Source organism: Sinocyclocheilus anshuiensis, unplaced genomic scaffold (assembly GCF_001515605.1).
Source record: "Sinocyclocheilus anshuiensis isolate Anshui unplaced genomic scaffold, SAMN03320099.WGS_v1.1 scaffold991, whole genome shotgun sequence".
NCBI classification, from domain to species: domain Eukaryota; kingdom Metazoa; phylum Chordata; class Actinopteri; order Cypriniformes; family Cyprinidae; genus Sinocyclocheilus; species Sinocyclocheilus anshuiensis.
The window spans coordinates 386,541-405,551 of record NW_015547702.1 but is presented as its reverse complement, the minus strand read 5'-3'; the positions used below and the strand labels follow the sequence as shown (position 1 = coordinate 405,551).

At 36.0% G+C, this 19,011-nt stretch overlaps 1 long non-coding RNA gene across 1 annotated transcript; it reads left to right on the top strand.

Moving 5' to 3' along the window:
- The first annotated feature begins 4,258 nt into the window (after positions 1–4,258).
- Positions 4,259–16,378, top strand: LOC107703905 (uncharacterized). The gene is made up of 3 exons (XR_001635882.1): positions 4,259–4,269; positions 6,265–6,267; positions 16,286–16,378. It is a non-coding gene; the product is annotated as an uncharacterized LOC107703905 (long non-coding RNA).
- The last annotated feature ends 2,633 nt before the right edge of the window (positions 16,379–19,011 follow it).

Sequence of the window (19,011 nt, the reverse complement as noted above, 5' to 3'; positions counted from 1 at the left end):
TTTGTCCTTTTGGCACTGATTAGAAAATCAAGGTTTGTGTTTTTGTATTATTTTCATGATAGTAAAGCACATTTCCCCCCATACTGTAAATTACCATGATTCATTTTTATTATTATTTATTATTTTATTAATTTTATTTTGCCATTATTTTCAATACGTTTTAAAAATTAGATTCTCAATACTTTAATATCGTATTATATTGTATAATAAGATAATATCTTTTTTTCTTTCTTTTGATTTTGGGTGGGAATTTATCTGGATATCACAGAAAACACTTTCAAGGAACTGCTTGAAAAAAAAACAAAAAAAAACTATACAAACTGCATATTCACATCAAAGACAAAAAGCAAAAATTATATGATAATCAATACTGATAACCAACTGACAATTAACAAATAAGTAATAAAAGTAACTACCTTGAAATAAGCACAACAAAGTCTTTTCCAACTTCTCTTGTGTTGCATAATTTCATTCATAAATGGGGGGTGAATTTACATTTATGGTTGCAAAACATGTCTAAAAGAAATGTGGGAGGTGTTTTTATGAACATACAGTATGCCATATTTTATGATCATGACATAATGCTCTTTATGAAAGCAATCGTGGGTAATATTACACTTGAAGAAAGAGCGATAAGTATCAAAATACAGGTAAGACGTGATTACGTAAGGTTTTTCTCCTCTCTCACGTGTTTTCCCTCAGTTGTCTTCTGCATGAATACCAGAAAAGGACAGTATATATAGTAATATATATATATATATATATATATATATATATATTGTCTGTGAAAGCGTATTGTATTTAAATTGTATTTAACATACAGTATGTTACTGACAGATCTGTTTATTAGGGTTGACCAAACAGAAATTTTTGTCAGTGGATGTAAACCTGTAATGTTTTGTGTTTTACACATGCTTACATTGATTTTGGGTATCAAGCTTTTTTAACGAACTGTGCATTTATAACTGCTTAACACTTTTTTCTTTTTTTTTTACGCAATCTGGTTTCAAAACTAACTGACCAGTACATATCATCATTGATATTGTATATAATGTGCATGCAATCTTTTTTATGTTTCATTATTGATTGATAAATGTTGTTGTTTACATACACCCTTTATAGAGACCTATAAAGAAAATGAATCATAAAACTTTAGGAGCCTGTCAACACATGCAATGACTTTGGACTCGGATGCCTTGCCATTATTTTATTGTCACCAAAGTGACACCGGCGATTAGCTCCACTTGGTTGCTCCAAGACAAAGCAAAAAAAAAATAAATGGGTGCCTTCTTCTTTTTCAGTGCTTTACTGACTCTTTGCGGGTCAGTGTCTATTGTGTGTGCGTCTTGAGGAAGTTATTATGAGTGAGGTTACTAATATGTCCTGCTCCGTGAGCCACGGGTTAATGGTGTGTACTGAGTGCAGTTCCGGACGCTGGAGAAAGCAATCACTGGGGGTTGCCAGTCCACTGCTCTCTCTGAGGTCCTGTGTCAGCAGGCCCAGGTGTCTCCGGTGCTGATATTACAGAGGGGCAATGAGCTACAGCAAACAGAGATGAGTTTCCCCGCTGACCCCCGCCGGCACACAGCTGCCATGACAACCAGCGTCCAGAGAGATCCGAGGAGAGGCTGGACCTGCAGCGTTTGCTCCATCAGGATAAAGTCAGCGTAACCTTGAAGTAAAATATCACAACAATTAGCCACTGTTACACTCTGGATGTCACTACATTAGATGTAACATAAATTCAAAAGGATCCAAGAGTTTTTTTTCTTAGAACTAACTTTCTGATCCAGACTAACTATGACTAATAGGCCAACTAAGTATGAACTATGCTCTAATAATGTTTGGCAATCACAAAATCTTCACATGTAATATGATTACATTCATTTTTTAAGGCTGACATTAAATGTTGATAATATGATAAACTAAATGCATTCCCAATAACATAAAAAAAACCATCTCATCGGCACAATATACAGTATATATATATATATATATATATATATATATATATATATTTAGAGGTGCTTCCTCTGTAAATAATTCTATTATAATGAACACAAGAGGGCAGTAAAAGTATATGATACAGAATTGGCTATGATCCATAAGTTATCTTAAACAGCTTGTGTTGCACTTCGTTACTGAACAGAGCTGTCTAGAATAACATAGTACTCACACTATTTCTGCAGTGTGAAAACTGGGCAAAAAGTGCTGAAATGTTCTGTATGTACAGAATTCTCAATTTGATCAAATGCACGAGATACTGTTTCCTATTATTTTTTAACATATCTTTCTTAAATCAGTAGGCTATTTAATCAAACTACCAGAAGTTAGGATGTTTTACTCAAAAATGGATAAATAATAATAATAAAAAAAAAAACAATGAACTTATTGACTATATGGTCAATAAGGTTTAAAGACTTTAGCCATTTATCCCGACAAATGATCATTATCTTCATTCCATCTTACCCCAGGATAAGTTGTAGCGTCACCCACGTTTACCAGGTTTCATGCAACCCTGAAAATAAAATCTATAATGCAAGATAAAATACATATTTGTCTTGGTCTCAGCGACAAAACTTTGCTCTGACTATATAATCTCTGTTGAGGACGACATAGCGTTATACTATCACATAAATCCAATTACTTATCGTTCAGCTAAGAATAATCTGTAATGCATGTTTTTATATGCAGGTGCTGTGTCGAAGTCTTGTTTCCCCTTAGTTTAGCGTTTCAAACAGCGTACAGAGCTATATAATGTATTGTATGCTTTTGAGGTTATGTGGTACTTTAATTACTGCAAAATTAGCCTACTCAACTACATCATTAGCTTGCATAATTATTATGTTTTTATAAAAAATTCACTTAAATGATAATCAAATTTACAAATTCAAATTTTTAGTTGTATCTGGATTTTGATGATTGAACTTGTAGGAATTATAGTTTTAGACAAACAGACTCACCATCGGATTCTGTTCCCTGTATGTTTCTTATACAGGCAGGTTCTAATATTTATCAGACTGATGCTGGTGAAGCTCCATACACATACACTGAAGAATCAGCAACTTCTGAGTCACTACATCAGCATCTCCCATTACCATTAACTCTCCTTTATTAATGTATCCAGAAATAATTAGATTTCTTTATAGTCTATTATAGTTTTTTTTTCAGGGGCGGTGGAGTGGGGTATGAGTGGTTATGAATGAATGAATGAAACGCATTTGTCTGTGTTTCACTCCGTCTCGAATCGCGCTCGCGGAAAGCGCTTGAGAAACAGCGTCTCTTCCGCGGCTCGGTACGCTTTCAACACGTTTTTTTTAGTCTCGAGCAAGACTGTACGACATTCACATTACATGATTTCACTGATTTTACGTAGAAAGGGCGACAGCGCACCGCATGAAAAGAAATGATCATTCATGTTTTCATAACCGCTGGCCATATTGAAAAACAAAACTAAAATTAAATAATCTTTGAGAGCAAGGGGGCCCCCAGGTGTTTCGGGGGCCCTATGCAGCTTGCGTATTTTGCGTATAGGGAGGATCGGCTCTGTACATATATATATATATATAACTATTACTATAACTATTTTAAACTGAGATTGAGAAGCACACACAAGAAAAATATACTTGTTAGAGGTAGAATTACGTTGAACATTTGTTTGAATTCATATTTCATACATATACAGCGCAGTCAGCAAAGCCTTCCAAACTTTCAAATCGATCCTGTGATCAATACCTAAATATATAGTAATATTATAAGATAATATTAAACAATATAAGATAATATTTAGACAAAAAGATAAGCGGAAACAGTGTGTGGGAACAGTGGAACGAGCACACGCGTGTTCTCTGTTCGCTGTTTGCGTAGCGGGAACGCTAAAGGCCCTGTCCCAAATCGCATCCTAAACCCTCGAGGTCTTCCTCTGAGTCCACACTTTCGTGACGTAATGCCGCTTTGATTGTCGGGTAGAAGTCTGCTGCGGAGCTCGCCCCAGTGCGGGCTCGGCAGAAGTGCGCATCAAGGGCGCATAGCGGCCACAAAGGGGGCGCTCGCGAGCACCCTTCTGAAAACTAAAATGACGAATGGGACACCCTACAGTCTCGTGGACCCGCAAATGCACGTGAAGTGTGCCATTTGGGACAGGGCCTTAAACTAAGGGGAAACATAGGGGGAACAGACTTCGACACAACACCTCTTGGTAAACTTACATCACCCTCTACTGTCGGAAATGGGAAATGCATCCCGTTTGGTTAGAAATGGGGATAAAACGTACCACTCCGCGGAAGAAAAATAAATGACCAATAGTGAGATATCAAAAACTTTTGATATAATATAATACTTTTGAATACTTTTATAATACGTTTTAATCGCTTCACTAGAGCAAGCTAACAGAAACCACCTATCCTTACTAAACTGACCAATCAGAATGTATATTAAAATTACACAACATTGCTTCCGTACAAAATGCCACCGAAAAATAATTAAGAGATGCTAAATTAAACTTGCCCCATTTGTCAATAATCATCAGCGGTTCCTTCTGTATTTTCAATATCAGATGTATCTTTCAGAATCACGTTTGTGTTCCATCAAAGAACAAGGTAGAGAAATTTTCACATTAAGCCAAATTTGTGATGGACAAACAGGGGAGTAGGTATTTGACTCCATTCATGTATTTATAATGGTCGTATGTATATGGCATTCTGTAATTTGTTTCATCAGTTTAATATATTGCGTTGTGCTGGTGAATGGAAAGATTATAATATAGGCCTAGCTAAACGTGCTGCAATCAGGTTTGGTTATTTAGCCTATAAGCCTCCTTGAAAAATTCCCTCACAGGCCACCACTGTAGCCTACTTAGTCACATATTAAAATGAATCGAGTATTGAAAATAAACCAATTGTGGTAGCTTAATATGGACTCAAGAGAGATATCATGTGCTGGAGAGGCATTGATCACAGATCATCTGTGATGTGAAAGTACACAGCGAACAGGTGCAGGCAGGTATGTCAGTGCTGATGCTAATAGGTTGTCATGGAAACAGACACTGGAGATATTGTCATCAGGAGTGCGTGCTGTACTGAGATTGTCATTGCAGAAACCAGCATTGGACAGTCGCTGGGACTGGTGTGATTCACTCTGATGAGCTGCTGTTGGGTTCAGGTGTGTTCTGTCCACATGATTTGATCGATAGATTGGAATCTGAGTCCTGTAAGCAGCAGACTGTATTATGCTGCATAGAATCATAACCATGCAATGCAAGAAAAGTCAGCGTAGGCATCTCATTCTCAGCTGAGATGGTCATTACTGTGTGCAGCAAGCTGTTCTACCCAGTCTGTGCATCAGGCGATGACCTTGACAAGGGTCGACTGGTGGCTGAGGTTTGTCTCTTGCAATCCAAATAGCCTTTTTTGTAGCCCTGGAAAAATTATCTAAAGATAAAGGTTCCAAAAGGGCATTTTTGCACTGAAAAATGGTAACCTAAAAATGGTAGCATCTAAGTAAACTGGTTTTATTCAGGTTAAAAATATTATTACTGAACCAACCTATACAAGATAAATGTATACCAACAAAATTACATTTTTTTTGGGAGAAATAACTTCTCAAGGTAACAATTGAAGGCTACCAATTTTTACTGTGCAGCGATGCAATATCAGAAACATTTTTGGTTCCCCAAATAACCAACCGCATAAACACATTTCATTACACCAAATACACAAAATAATGTTATTTTTAGCAGCATCATATGACCCCTTTAAAAAAGTTTTTCAAACAAGAACCTTTTTCTACTAAAAAAGAACCTTTTGTGTGATAGAAAAGTTCTAATGGAACCATCAATTCCAATAAAGAACCTTTATTTTTAAGAGTGAATCTTCAAGAGGTTGTTATTGCAATGTGTACACTTGTCAGTGTGGTTTTCCAATTGCATTTTTTTTTTTTTCTGTTGGTTCAATTCGGCAAGCTAGTTTTAGATTTATTTACTAGTATCTCAGTTATCTCAGATACAATAGAATAGAGAACCATTGAAAATCCATTACCAAAACGTATTTAGGACACCATGCGTCTATTGTTTGGATCTCAGCTAATCAAGATCCATCAATCCCAGGACAGTCAGATTGATCAACATGTGAATGTGCTGCTCTCTTGATCTTCAAAGAAAAATGAAGAAGTGCTAAAGAAATGTTAAAACTCCATTTCCCATTTTTTCATGTAATACTTTTACTAATTAATGTTACCGACTCATCCATAACATTAGTTTGTGCATAGTGTGTGAGAATGAGTGTGTGTGTGTGTAAGAGCCCAGGTTTATGTAATTAATCTTGATCTTGATCTTGTGATGATAAGCTAATTAGTAACATGATGTCAAAACAAAATGAATGAAGTATGAAGTAAATTAATATGAAGTAAATATCGCAAAAAGCTGTTATAGCAACCATGACTCCCCTAATTCATGTCAGCAATTGAATGATTTTTTTTAACACTTGATAAACAAAGTTATATACTGTTTGAATATTACACGGACCACACTGAAAACCAAGAATTTTAAATATAAATGAAACTTTAAAATATTAGGATAAAAACCCCCCCAGAAATTTAAAGAAAAATGATTATAATTAATTAATTAATTATTATATTATATTATATTATATTATATTATATTATATTATATTATATTATATTATATAATAATGTTGTTTGTTTTCTTTATTCGGCTGTTCCTATTTGGGGTCGCAGTGGATCATCCAAAATAGTTTTATGGTCTGCATATTTGATTTGGCACATGAATTTATGAAACCTCTTTATGCAAGTCTTGAGACCAGCACTGAAAATGTACTAGCTCGTGCAACCCTAGTAGCTGGGACATGGTACTAAGATTTTCTGAAGTTCATATTAAATAAGAAAAATGTGTGCTGATAAATTCAATGGCACTGCAGTATACAGGTCATCATCATTTTTCATCTGAAATTCATCTAAACACATAGAGAGCAAAGTATGTTACTATTGGTTCCTGTGCTGATCTTTTGGAGATCAAATTTTCCCACGATCTTTAACGGACCACATGGCAAATGAATGAAATCCACTTAACCTTTGCTAACTGCCACTGCCTTGGTGATTCATCATTTCCACTGAACCGCAGACAGGACCGCTCATGTTAACGTGACTCACACCACTGGTCATTTCTCACTTCCATGATTTCCTGTCTTTTTACTAGCATATGTGGATTTTATTATATAGCCACTGAACTGTTATTGAGGCTTATCTATTACAAAGATCTCTTGACACTGTTTGCATAATTGTATTTGGTTAAAAAGTTTGCTTTTTATAATCTATACTTAAGGATTTTTTTGTCAATTTTTTTTTAGCAGTACTCAGTAGAGCTGCAATTAATATCTTGATAATTATTTGATGACTCTTAATTGATGACTAAATATCAATATATAATGATAAAATATAATTGGATAAAAAAAGCGAAATTATATTTTGGTAGTAAAAAACAAACAAACATATGAATCCATCCACATCCTGACAAATGTTCAAATCGATGGCTATCAAAATGTATATAAATATGTGAATGTAAGTCATGGGATACATTATGTGTATAAAAACTATTAAAATAACAAAATAACTGTTTGTCCACAATTTTAAAGCAAAATGACTATTTAAATACCTAAATTGTAAATGACAACAAAACAAAACCTCAAAGTGTTAAAGGGATAGTTCTCTCAAAAATAAAAATGCTGTCATAATTTATTCACCCTCGATTAGTTCCAAAACTGTTTTGAAAACAGTTTGAGTTTTTTTCTTCTGTTGAACATAAAAGAAGACATTTTAAAGAATGATGGTAACTAAACAGTTGCCATTGACTTTGATAGTATTTTTTTCTTCACACTCTGTGCTTGGTTATTGACAAAATATCTTCAAAATGTCATCTTTTGTGTTCAGCAGAAGAAAGAAACTCTTGAAGCTGAGCAAATGATAACAGAATTTACATTTTTGGGTGAACTGTCGCTTTAACTATAGATAGATGCTGCTAATAATCTGTAAATGGTCTGTCTCGTCTGTACTTGAATGATATTCTATCATGCTGTAAACCTTTATGCTCATGAAGGTCACACAACTCCAGCCTGCTGATAATACCTAGAATATTAAAATGGACAAAAGAAGATAGATCCTATTACTTTCTTTTGCAGAACACAAAAGGGGATAATTTAATGAATATCCAATTTGGGTGTATTCACTATGATAATACATTAGTTTAATACGAATGTTTAATAAAACATCCAAGAGTGTTAGCAAGAAAGACCATGTAGCTTGCTGATCATCATCTAAGTGCTTTGACAACCTGAAAAAAAAAAATAGGCTGATATTTAAGCAGTTTTACAGTAAAATTGTGGCAGCCACCATTGCTCTCCTGTGCACACTTGCAAGCTCACATGTTTTTGTGTGACATATTCCTTTATATTTTGAGTTGCTTGTAACTTGGCGAAATAAGCAGGTTTCTCACATACAGTATGCCTCAGCATCAGTTGGGGTTATTGGTGCTCTGAAATATGTCAGCAGTTATGTACTGTAAATGAAATTTGCATATTAGAGCAATAGCAATAGGCTCCTGGCCAGGGGCATAGATTACGCGGGGGACGTGTCCCCCCCCCACTTTTAATATCACGTTATTACATTTTACATTTCTGTCCCCTTCACTTCTGAAATGATGGCTACGCCCCTGCTCCTGGCAATTCAAATCCAGTCCTGTCTGAATTCTTGTAGGTTCATAATGCAAATTCTCTTCTGCTGTGAGCGTTTGAAATCATGGGCGTGACCAGAACCCCACAAATAAGCATCTGAGCTGTCTTAAAATTCACGTTTATACTCATAACCAGACCGACCGGCGATTATACAATAATACAAACTCTTTCTTGAGTTGAATCAACACCCTTAGTCATGCTTTACGGTTTCTTTTAACTACACTTTTTCTAGTAAAGGTGTGTAAGAATGGCCATGTCATATGTGTAGTGAACAAAGCAGTGCTAATATAGAGGGTGTTTCAATAAATAATGCAAAGTTATCTCTTTTAACAGTCTATATGTGTTTTGACACATACAAAGTTTTTACCATCTATTTAATATTGAATTTCAGCTGAGTTTGGGTGCTTTACACAGAAATAAATTTACACTGCAAGCTTTCTGTATGGGAAGAGTGAAGTAAGCTGTCCCAGTTTTGTACTTTACCATCTTTAGTCAAGAAGAAAAAAGACACAGATAAAGCAAATACTATTTTCTGATTAAAGGAAAAACAAAAATGAAATGTACTCACCATCAGGCCATCCAAGATGTAGATGGGTTTGTGTTTTCATGGGAACAGATTTGGAAATTTAGAAATGTGTCATTCCATCACTTGCTCAGCAATGGATCCTCTGCAGTGAATGGGTGCCGTCAGAATGAGAGTCTAAACAGCTGATAAAAAACATGGAATGAAATAATAATAAAAAAAAGGGTCCATAATCCATGATAATGTGTACTCCTAAGAAAAAGTCCATCCCTTGTTGTCCTCTCACATCAAAATCCACCAACATATTTGTTTAGAGCTGTTTTGGCTTGTAAACAAAATTTTCCACGGAGAAAGCAATATTATGCATCAAATATTATGGAGGCAACGGTTTGAAGTTAAAGACGTCTTAATGACGGATTTATTTCTTACAAACACGCAGCCTTTCTCTTCACAAGACGTGGATTGATGGACTGGAGTGGTGTGGATAACTTGTGATGTTTTTATCAGCTGTTTGGACTCTCATTCTGACGGCACCCATTCACTGCAGAGGATGCATTGGTGAGGAAGCGATATAATCCAAAATTTCTTAAAAAATGAATAGTATACCGTTCCTGAAACCTCTGGAATCTCAAAATGAAGCGTAGTTCATTCATTTTATATAGCAATGCTCTCTGTTTCTGCTAATAAAAAAGTGATAATACTGAATATTGTATTGGATACCAGGGATCTTCCAATCAAAAAGGTTTGAGAACCACTGATCTAGTGGGATATTTGATTTATATAGATACATGTCAAGTCATAGCACCTTGTATATAGCTAATATAGCGTAAGGTGGCCCATCTTTATACATTCATCCATCCATCCATCCATCCATTCTCCAAACTGCTTATCCTCTGTAGAGACGTGGGCCCATCTTTATTTATTTATTTTCAAATGTAAGCCTATTTCACTTGTTTAGCACAGCTGGGCAGTGTGTTGGGCTGAAACACACTGTTTGTAGGGAACAATCTGATTGTACAGAAGAGCTGCCATAGGAATCCCAAGTTCATATACATGAGTGATGAGAAGCCATTACCCCGCATCTCTCCTCTATTCCCAGCATGCATTTGGACTAGGAGAGAACAATAGATAGCTGAGATGGATGAATATTGTGTGTAGTCTTTGTACAAGAGAAAGATAACATTTATTGACAGTCATTAGAAGTGACAACTCTTCCTCAATTCAGACGCTAAAAGAACCGATGAAATAAAGGAACGGAAAATGTTGGAGCATATCTCATTTTCTGCAAAATAATGTGCACGGCTTCAGGCAACATCACATTACTGTGTTCACCTAAAATAATTTATTGATACTGAAGACTACGCAGTTAAGAAAACAGCCTAAGCCACCAAGAGAGCTGTAATTTCAATTTATTGGGCCGCAGAATTCAATATCCAGTGTACTTTCGTCTTCTTTGATGTAAAGAGCATGTTGAAACGACATAACATTATCGTCTCTCTGCAAGCATGGCAATCATCCACCACCTTTTTATCTGTATGTCTCATTTGTCACTGTCATTTAGTGCTTGTGGATGTCACATAAATGGCAGCGTTTCAAGCTGATCAAAGGGCAGCCTAAACATTCTCACTTCACGTGGAGTCATTTTCTTTTGCCTGGAAGAGAACATCATTTCTCATCTCTCTTTTCAACAGGAGGTGGCTTTCAGCACAAAAACGCTTTCAGCAGAAACTGAAGAAAGGATTTGGACGCGTTTGATCGCCAGGACAAAAGCTTATAAATTTGTAACTACATTTAACTAAATGAAACCCAATAAGCTTAAGATTCGAAAATCAGCACTGTGATGAATTTTCATATTTGCTATTTAGGTTTTACTGTATGTATACAGCAAATCTTGATTTTACTTTTTTTTTTCCTGAAGAAAATGTGCTTTTCGCTGTAAAAAAAAACAAAACAAAAACCTACAGACACTAGGTGTTGTGCTAGGGTGTTGTGGGCAGTTGCCACTCTTATGTATCTCAGTTCATTCATTCTGTTACACTGTGAATTATATTTTCTGATCTACTGCTTGTTTTCTTGTGATTCAGGATCCCGTGTCATTACTGAAAGCATGCCTATTATTAATAGATATTACTAAAGCTTGCCATTTCTTTTAAAGAAGCCAGCATAACTGGAAGAGGTTTGCAGTCAGTGATCACCACTGCAATTAAAAAAAAATAATAATTTTTGGTATGTGAAAAACAAGCTTGGACATTTGCAAAACAACAAATTCTGTGCTCCATGGGAAAAACGTTTTGGGTAAACTGTTACAGACCAGGAGTTTTCAGACTTTTTGAATCTTCAGACCAGTGTTATTTTTTAGTGGTATTACTATTATTATCAAAATATGATATTTAAAAAATGTTACTTTGGCAACTACTGTAGCTGAAATTAGTTTTTTTAAAATATATCTGGGGTCCCTATATATATATATATATATATATATATATATATATATTAGGGATGTAACAGTATGAAAATTTGTTTTATGCTTCAGGGCTCCAGACTCATTCTTCCCACTGGTCGCTCTTTTGCGACTAACTTTCTCAGTTGGTCACACCAGCACATGATTTGGTCGCAATATTTTTATTTTTAGGGATTAATCAATGCATGCTGATGAACTTTTATCATAGTTTATAGTTATATGAAAATGAAAGTGGTTAACATTCAACCCCTTCTTTTTCATCAGTATTATTTGTGATTTGAATTTTGTGAACGGGAGTTTCTCTTTAGCTAAACCGGGCTTCGGATGCTTTCACTTTCGAATTCGCGATCTTGGTGTCACGTTTTACAAGAAAAGATAATTGTCTGATTTGCTTACATACATCTATACATATTTCACTTTTTAAGACTAAAACAAAAGATGGATTCATTGTTATTCTTAATTAAAAAGCATAACAACAATAAAACAGTAATATACATTGACAAACTAGCTTACAAAACGTTTATTAACAAAAATGAATATGACTGCTTGTTCACCTTTGGTTTAAGAAGCGGTCTTTTACTTTACTTCAGCATGAAAACCATCCACCGTTTCCTCAATATTCGCGTCATTTTTGCTGCGCGCACCTTCGCGCTCCTGTTGACGCGGCGAGTATAAACCAGGCTCTTCATTCTATAAGTGCTGCGCAGCTCAAACGAGTAGCGCGGTTTCGTTATGCTTTCAGTTTCGTTTGCCTTTTGATGTTTCTCATATGCGCTTATGAGTTAAACAATGCAGTGGTCGCGCCAGTGCGACCGCTCACAAAATGTAGTCGCACACTCTGGAGCCCTGTGCAGTACAGTATTTATTTATCCTCAGTTGTTCAAATCGCGGTAATCGATATATATATATATATATATATATATATATATAGGGACCCCAGATATATATTTTAAATATGCATGAAGGCCCTTTTATACAGTGAAAATATAAGTGTAAAACATTACTTGGAGAATTTTCAGTTTCTTTTACGTTGACTGTGTATTTTTTTTTCTAGCAACCATCAAAGTGCTTTTTATATTATTAACCTAAAGAGAAACATAAAATCCTGACTTTAGAATATGAATTAATAATAATATTCCTAATGTTTGATCAGTCTTTAGATTTAAACAGTAATAATGTCAAAATGTAACTGTTACGTGGGGAGCATGACACAATAGAGTTGGGGATCCAAATGCAAGGCTTTATTCACAAACGTGGTCAAAACAGGCAGGGTCGAGCACCAGCAAACAGTGTAATCCAAGGCAGAGGCAATGGTCAGGGCAGGCAGCAAACAATCTAAAAACAAGGAAACAGTCCAAGGATCAAAAACACAGGTAAAGTAGGAAACACGGAAATGGTAAACTTACAAGGAATGGCTATTCGATAATCAGCCAACTAGAGTGTGTGTGAGCATCTTTTATACTAGACCAGGAGAACACATGACAAAACTACGTAGCCCCTAAAGGGACATGGTGGTGGAAAAAGTGAGTGAAAAAATTTGGGGTCGGAGGAAAAAATATTTTTCAGATTTTTTGCGTTCTTTCACAAAACTTTTGCGTTCCCTCAAGAAACTTTGTGTTCCCTCGCAAAACTAAAAAAACAAAAACAAAAGCAGAATAGCCCAGAATATGAACGTAACCCGGTAAATAGAAAGAAAACGCTTAATTAATGGACTAAGACAGTGGTATAAAAAGGCCGAATTCGGTAAACAGTTTATTATTAATAAATTATAGCCTACATGAAAGCAGGTAAGCCCAGAAGAACAGAAGTGTTTTCCTCCCATAAAGAAAACGCAGCTTAATGAAGACGGTGATAAAAAATACCAAATATCCAATAGAAATTATTAAAAATATATTCTGTGTACATGCAAGCAGATGAGCCCATATGAGCTGAATTGCATGATAAGTGTTTTCTTCCCCATAGAAAACCACGCTTAGCGTGGCTTAATATAGCCTAAGAAGACAGTGATATAAAAAGCCCAAATTTTATATTTTATTAAAAATATACTATAGGCAATCAACGCAGTAATCCATTAAGCCAGTGGTTCTCAAACCTTTTAGTTCTCAAACCTTTTAGCCTAACATTCTTCTGAGCACCCCTACTTAGACTGCAGTCATACCTTTTCCATTAAGGGACAATATTTGCCCCCTTAAATTGATTTACATGTGCATTTTTACTGTTATAGAGGCAAAGTTTTTCTAGCCTTATTAATTGTATGTCATGTTTTATGTCATATTCTTCACATTTCATTAAGTGTATTATTAATATAATAAATAAAGCAATAAATGATGGCAAAACGAAGTGATACTTGTAGATTCAAAACTAAAATTGCCAGTAGGTGGCGGCAAGTCACTGTCTAATGAGCAAGGCGAAGCATTCATTGGACACGGATCATTCATTCATTCATTCATTCATTCATTCATTCATTCATTCATTCATTCATTCATTCATTCATTCATTCATTCATTCATTCATTCATTCATTCATTCATTCATTCATTCATTCATTCATATTCATTGGACACGGATCATTCATTCATTCATTCATTCATTCATTCATTCATTCATTCATTCAGTAACGAAGCAAAGTTGTAGTTATGAATGGGTTATTAATCAGTACTGACTCTCCGAACCATTAAAAGCTGCAGATTAATTCACTAACGAAACACCACTGTTGCTTGGAGACGCACACCAGTTCTGTTGCGGATTTCGTTGGAACTATTATTTCCTTGTAAAATATAACAAACAATATTGACAATATTTTGTTTAAAATGTAGGCTACATTTAAAATGTTAAATGTACACTTAATATTGCCTTTTTTGTTGAACTGTTATATAAAATCAATGTCACATTTGCAGTCTTTTGGATATTCAGGGAAAATTGCATTATAGGTATCAGAGTGAAATAAGAACGTAACAGTGTTCGCTTTATAAAATTTAGCAGTTTCGAATTATGCCCTACTGTAAGTGACGGAGTATTTTATGTTTCAGCGATTTGATCGCGCCGGCGTCTCATGCGCACATATTCATTGCAAACAGCGCGGCCTGTTCATTATTAAAATAAAACATAGAATCACCAATACACATAAAATGTTACACAGTCAATTTAAATAATCTGTATTATAGTCTGTGCCGTACTTTCAGTTTCGCTTTAAATTAGGTTTTGGCTTGTTTATAGCTATTCTGGGCTTGTCTGCTATCCTGTGCATAATAGGCTATATTTTATTAATAAACTGTTTACCATATTTTGGTTTTAGCCTACCGTCTTCGTCCATTAGCCTCCCTTAAGAGTTTTCTGTAGCTTAACGGTTATGGGGGAGAAATGTTGCATTATGGCTATCTGCTTTACTGATAGTAATGCTATTAATAAGGTTATTAATTGTTATTAGTATTTATAGTATTTATTAGGCCTAATACCAAATTGGGCCTCCAATGTCAGGGGCGTAAATTTCGTCTAACAGTAGGGGTTTTCCCGTGGAATTTGGCTACTTTATCACTGTTGCTGCGGGTTGTTTTTCATGTTCGCGGGTTGAAGCGGACCCAATAACGTGCATTTTAGCCCCCGGAACACGATTTTTACTGGGGTACCTAGTTTGGGCAAGTTTTGAGTAGCAATTGGGCAGGTTTTGTTATGAAAACCTGGCAACCCTTTCCGTCAAGCAGGTAACGTTATTATTGCTAACTTAGCGGACTCATTGAAAAATACATTGGCATCATCTGTATTAAAGAGAAAATAATCACTTCATCCGATGTTTAAGTGAATAAAATAGCCTTGACAGCCTTACTTACTGGAGTTCCACAAATATTGGCTTTGTTCTCTCTCACCGGACTTGTGTATGTGTAGGTGATGTAAAAGAGGAAAGCAGGCATTTGGACCAAATCACTGTGAGGCAAGGGAGGGGGAGACTCAAAATGTTTCTAAACTTAAAACGTATTTTTGCCCCGTTTGTGTTGTTTTACTACTTACACAAACAAAAGCGAGCCAAGGGGCACTGATATATATATATATATATATATATATATATGTATATAATTGTTATTATTATTACAATTATTACATTATTGTTTCGTTTGTTAAAATAATCACAAGATGAATATTCAGATTTTTTCACCAATTATTTAAAGTATAAAACATTGTTATTTACAATGCACACTGTTATAGTACATTAAGCCACATTAAGCGTTTTAGAATGTCCTAAAACTGAGCCTTAAACTATAAGCAAAGCTGACTGTATTTGAACTTGAGACCAAGTTTAAAATAAAACTCTAAGAACCGCTCCATTGTGAACATACGAGCTGTATGAACCACTAACTTGCATTTAGATACAGAAGAACTTTGCTTGTTGAATATTAAAAACAAACGAACAAACAAAAAATCTGGATCTCCATGTCTGCCATGCAAATCAACTGTTCCTGCTCATTTCCAGATTGGATCTCTTCTCTCCACTTTCCCTAATTGCAGATTCAATTAATAGATTCGTCAGTATTAATATTTTTATGCATAGATTTTTGCTTATGCTTAGAACACCGTGTGTCCCAATCAGACACAACGCGATAAAAAGTATCTTTTCCATGTAGTTTTTGTCCTAACCACCCGCGACAGTGACACGTGACAATAAGCGACATGGGATTCTATTTTAGGAACGATTTTTATTTTCTGCGACGTCGCGGCACATACAAAATATGACAGTGATAATCTCAGGTAATGATTATGTGCTTTGTTCAATGTTAAAAGTGTCTAATGCGAGTTTGAATATTATTTTGCGTTATCTTTATAGCCATAGTGAAAGCAACAATAGATATTTTACCTCAGATCTTGAAAATAAATTAAAGGAAACTTGTACGTTAAAACTGTGAACTCACTGCGAACCAACACGTGTATTCCATAACAAAGATATCACTCACTCACTCACTCACTCACTCAAAACTGTTCCGTCCATTCACATTTGAATCATCTATTTTCCATGTCCACTTTTCTTTTCTACACACTCGCCATGTTTTTGCCGTCACATCATATCTTCACTGGATGCGACAAATCATTGCAAATCATTTGAACGTTGTGTCAGTACCTTATAAATAGAACGAGTCAGCAGTTTACTGTTGGGGATTTGTCGTGTCGCGCCGCATCCATTGTTAACAGCATCACTGATTATAATGGGTTCTATTGTATTTTATTGCATCGCTCGCGTCCGGTGTAGACACGATGTAAGTTAATGTAGCTTTCTGATGCTACGTTTGAATTTTCATGCCACATTATTTGAAATTAGCACGGGCCAAACTTTTTTCTCTCGCGGACCGGATGTGGCCCTTGCGGGCCGCCTATTGAGGAACCCTGACTTAGACTGATCATCTTTGTACCTTTCTTCCTCAACTACAGGACTGAAGTGAAGACTAAATCACAGAGCTGGTTGAGTATTCAAAAATGAATGTAATCTCACTGATGTGTCAGTCTTTCTCTCAGGAGGAAAAGATCTTGACAACTGCTCCCATAAGAATCATAACTCAGCCCTTTTCTCTTTGCCAAAAAAAAACCCTCCTTCATCACTCACTCACTCAAAACTGTTCAGTCCATTCACATTTGAATCATCTATTTTCCGTGTCCACTTTTCTTTTCTACACACTCGCCATGCTTTTGCTGTCACATCATATCTACACTGGATGCGACAAAGCATTGCAAATCATTTGAACGTTGTGTCAGTACGTTATAAATAGAACGAGTCAGCAGTTTACTGTCGGGGATTTCTCGTGTCGCACTGCATCCAAGACAGCATCACTGATTATAATGAGTTCTGTTGTATTTTATTGCGTCACATCGCGCCGCTCGCGTCTGGTGTAGACTCGATATAAGTTAATGTAGCTTTCTGATGCTGCGTTTGAATTTTCATGCCACATTATTTGAAATTAGCGTGGGCCAAACTTTTTTCTCTCACGGGCCGGATGTGGCCCGCGGGCCGACTATTGAGGAACCCTGCTTTAGGGGCTCCGTACAAAACCAACCAATGAGAACAAGACATATGCAACCAGGGAACCAATCAGAACATGACACATGCAACCAAGGAACCAATCAGAACATAAAGGTGCGTTCACGCCATATCGGAATTCCCGATTACAACTTGTGAACTGGGAGTTTTCTGAGAGCTACGACTTGTACCACGTGACCGCTGTACCACCTGACCACCGTAGGCTCTGTTCAGGCATTGATAGTGTTGCCATAGAAAAGCATAATTCAGAGTCCGAGAGTCACGTGCTGTCATCTCGAAATTACGGTAATTACGAAATGGCGTGAACGCAGCATAACACACATACAAGGGTAGCACATGACAAGATCACATGAGGGGCAAGGAACACATGGGAAATGGAGTACAGAGTACAGGAGCAAGAGTCTAATGGAGTTGGATGCCCTCTAATGGATTTCATGGGCATTCCAGCTGGTGATTGAAACAGTAACTATTTATTTATTTTACTATTTTAACTTTATTTTTGTTTTAATACGTTTTCCTACAGAGTTGTATTTAAATCCAATTGGCTACAAAAAATGTAATGGACATGAGACTTCTGGTTATCGTGTTGTGGTTGCTTGGTTTTTCCCCCCTACATAAAAAAAAAACCTACAAGAATGATAAATTCCAGAAGTATGAGCAAAGGCGATTATTGCAAACACCACTAATAAATACATACCATGGGCAAACAAGCTCACTGTAATTAAACCAGCTTTGCAAGTTGGATGCGGCTGCATCTCTTACCTGGCTGTCTGTGTGGCAATGCCATATTTCAATTACAGATTACATGAAAAAAGGCATTTCAGCGGCGAGACTAACACGCCAGTCTAACATTGTCCAATTAAAAAGGAGAATTACTCTATTACTGCTTTGATAGATCATCTGCTCTGGAAAACTGCAAGCTTCTCGCTGGTTAAAGGTGGTGGTCTGTCAGCCGTGAAATCAATACAAGGCACATATCATAATTCATGCTTCCCTATGGTCTGAATAATAATTGTTTTAGCCATCACATTGCAAATATTTTCTTTTCTTCGAAAGGTGAAAAGGCTGTATACTGTATGCCGCATAATATACATGCTGCGTGATCTTTGGGCCTCCGGTATGTAATTGACGTGCACTATGAAGCTAGGGATTTTCACACATTTTATCCCTTTCCATTAAATTATATGTATTTGAAAAGCGCCTGCCCTTTGTTTGAGTGGTTCTGAGTGTCGGGTGAGAGCTATTGCAGGAAACAGCGCATGCTTTTC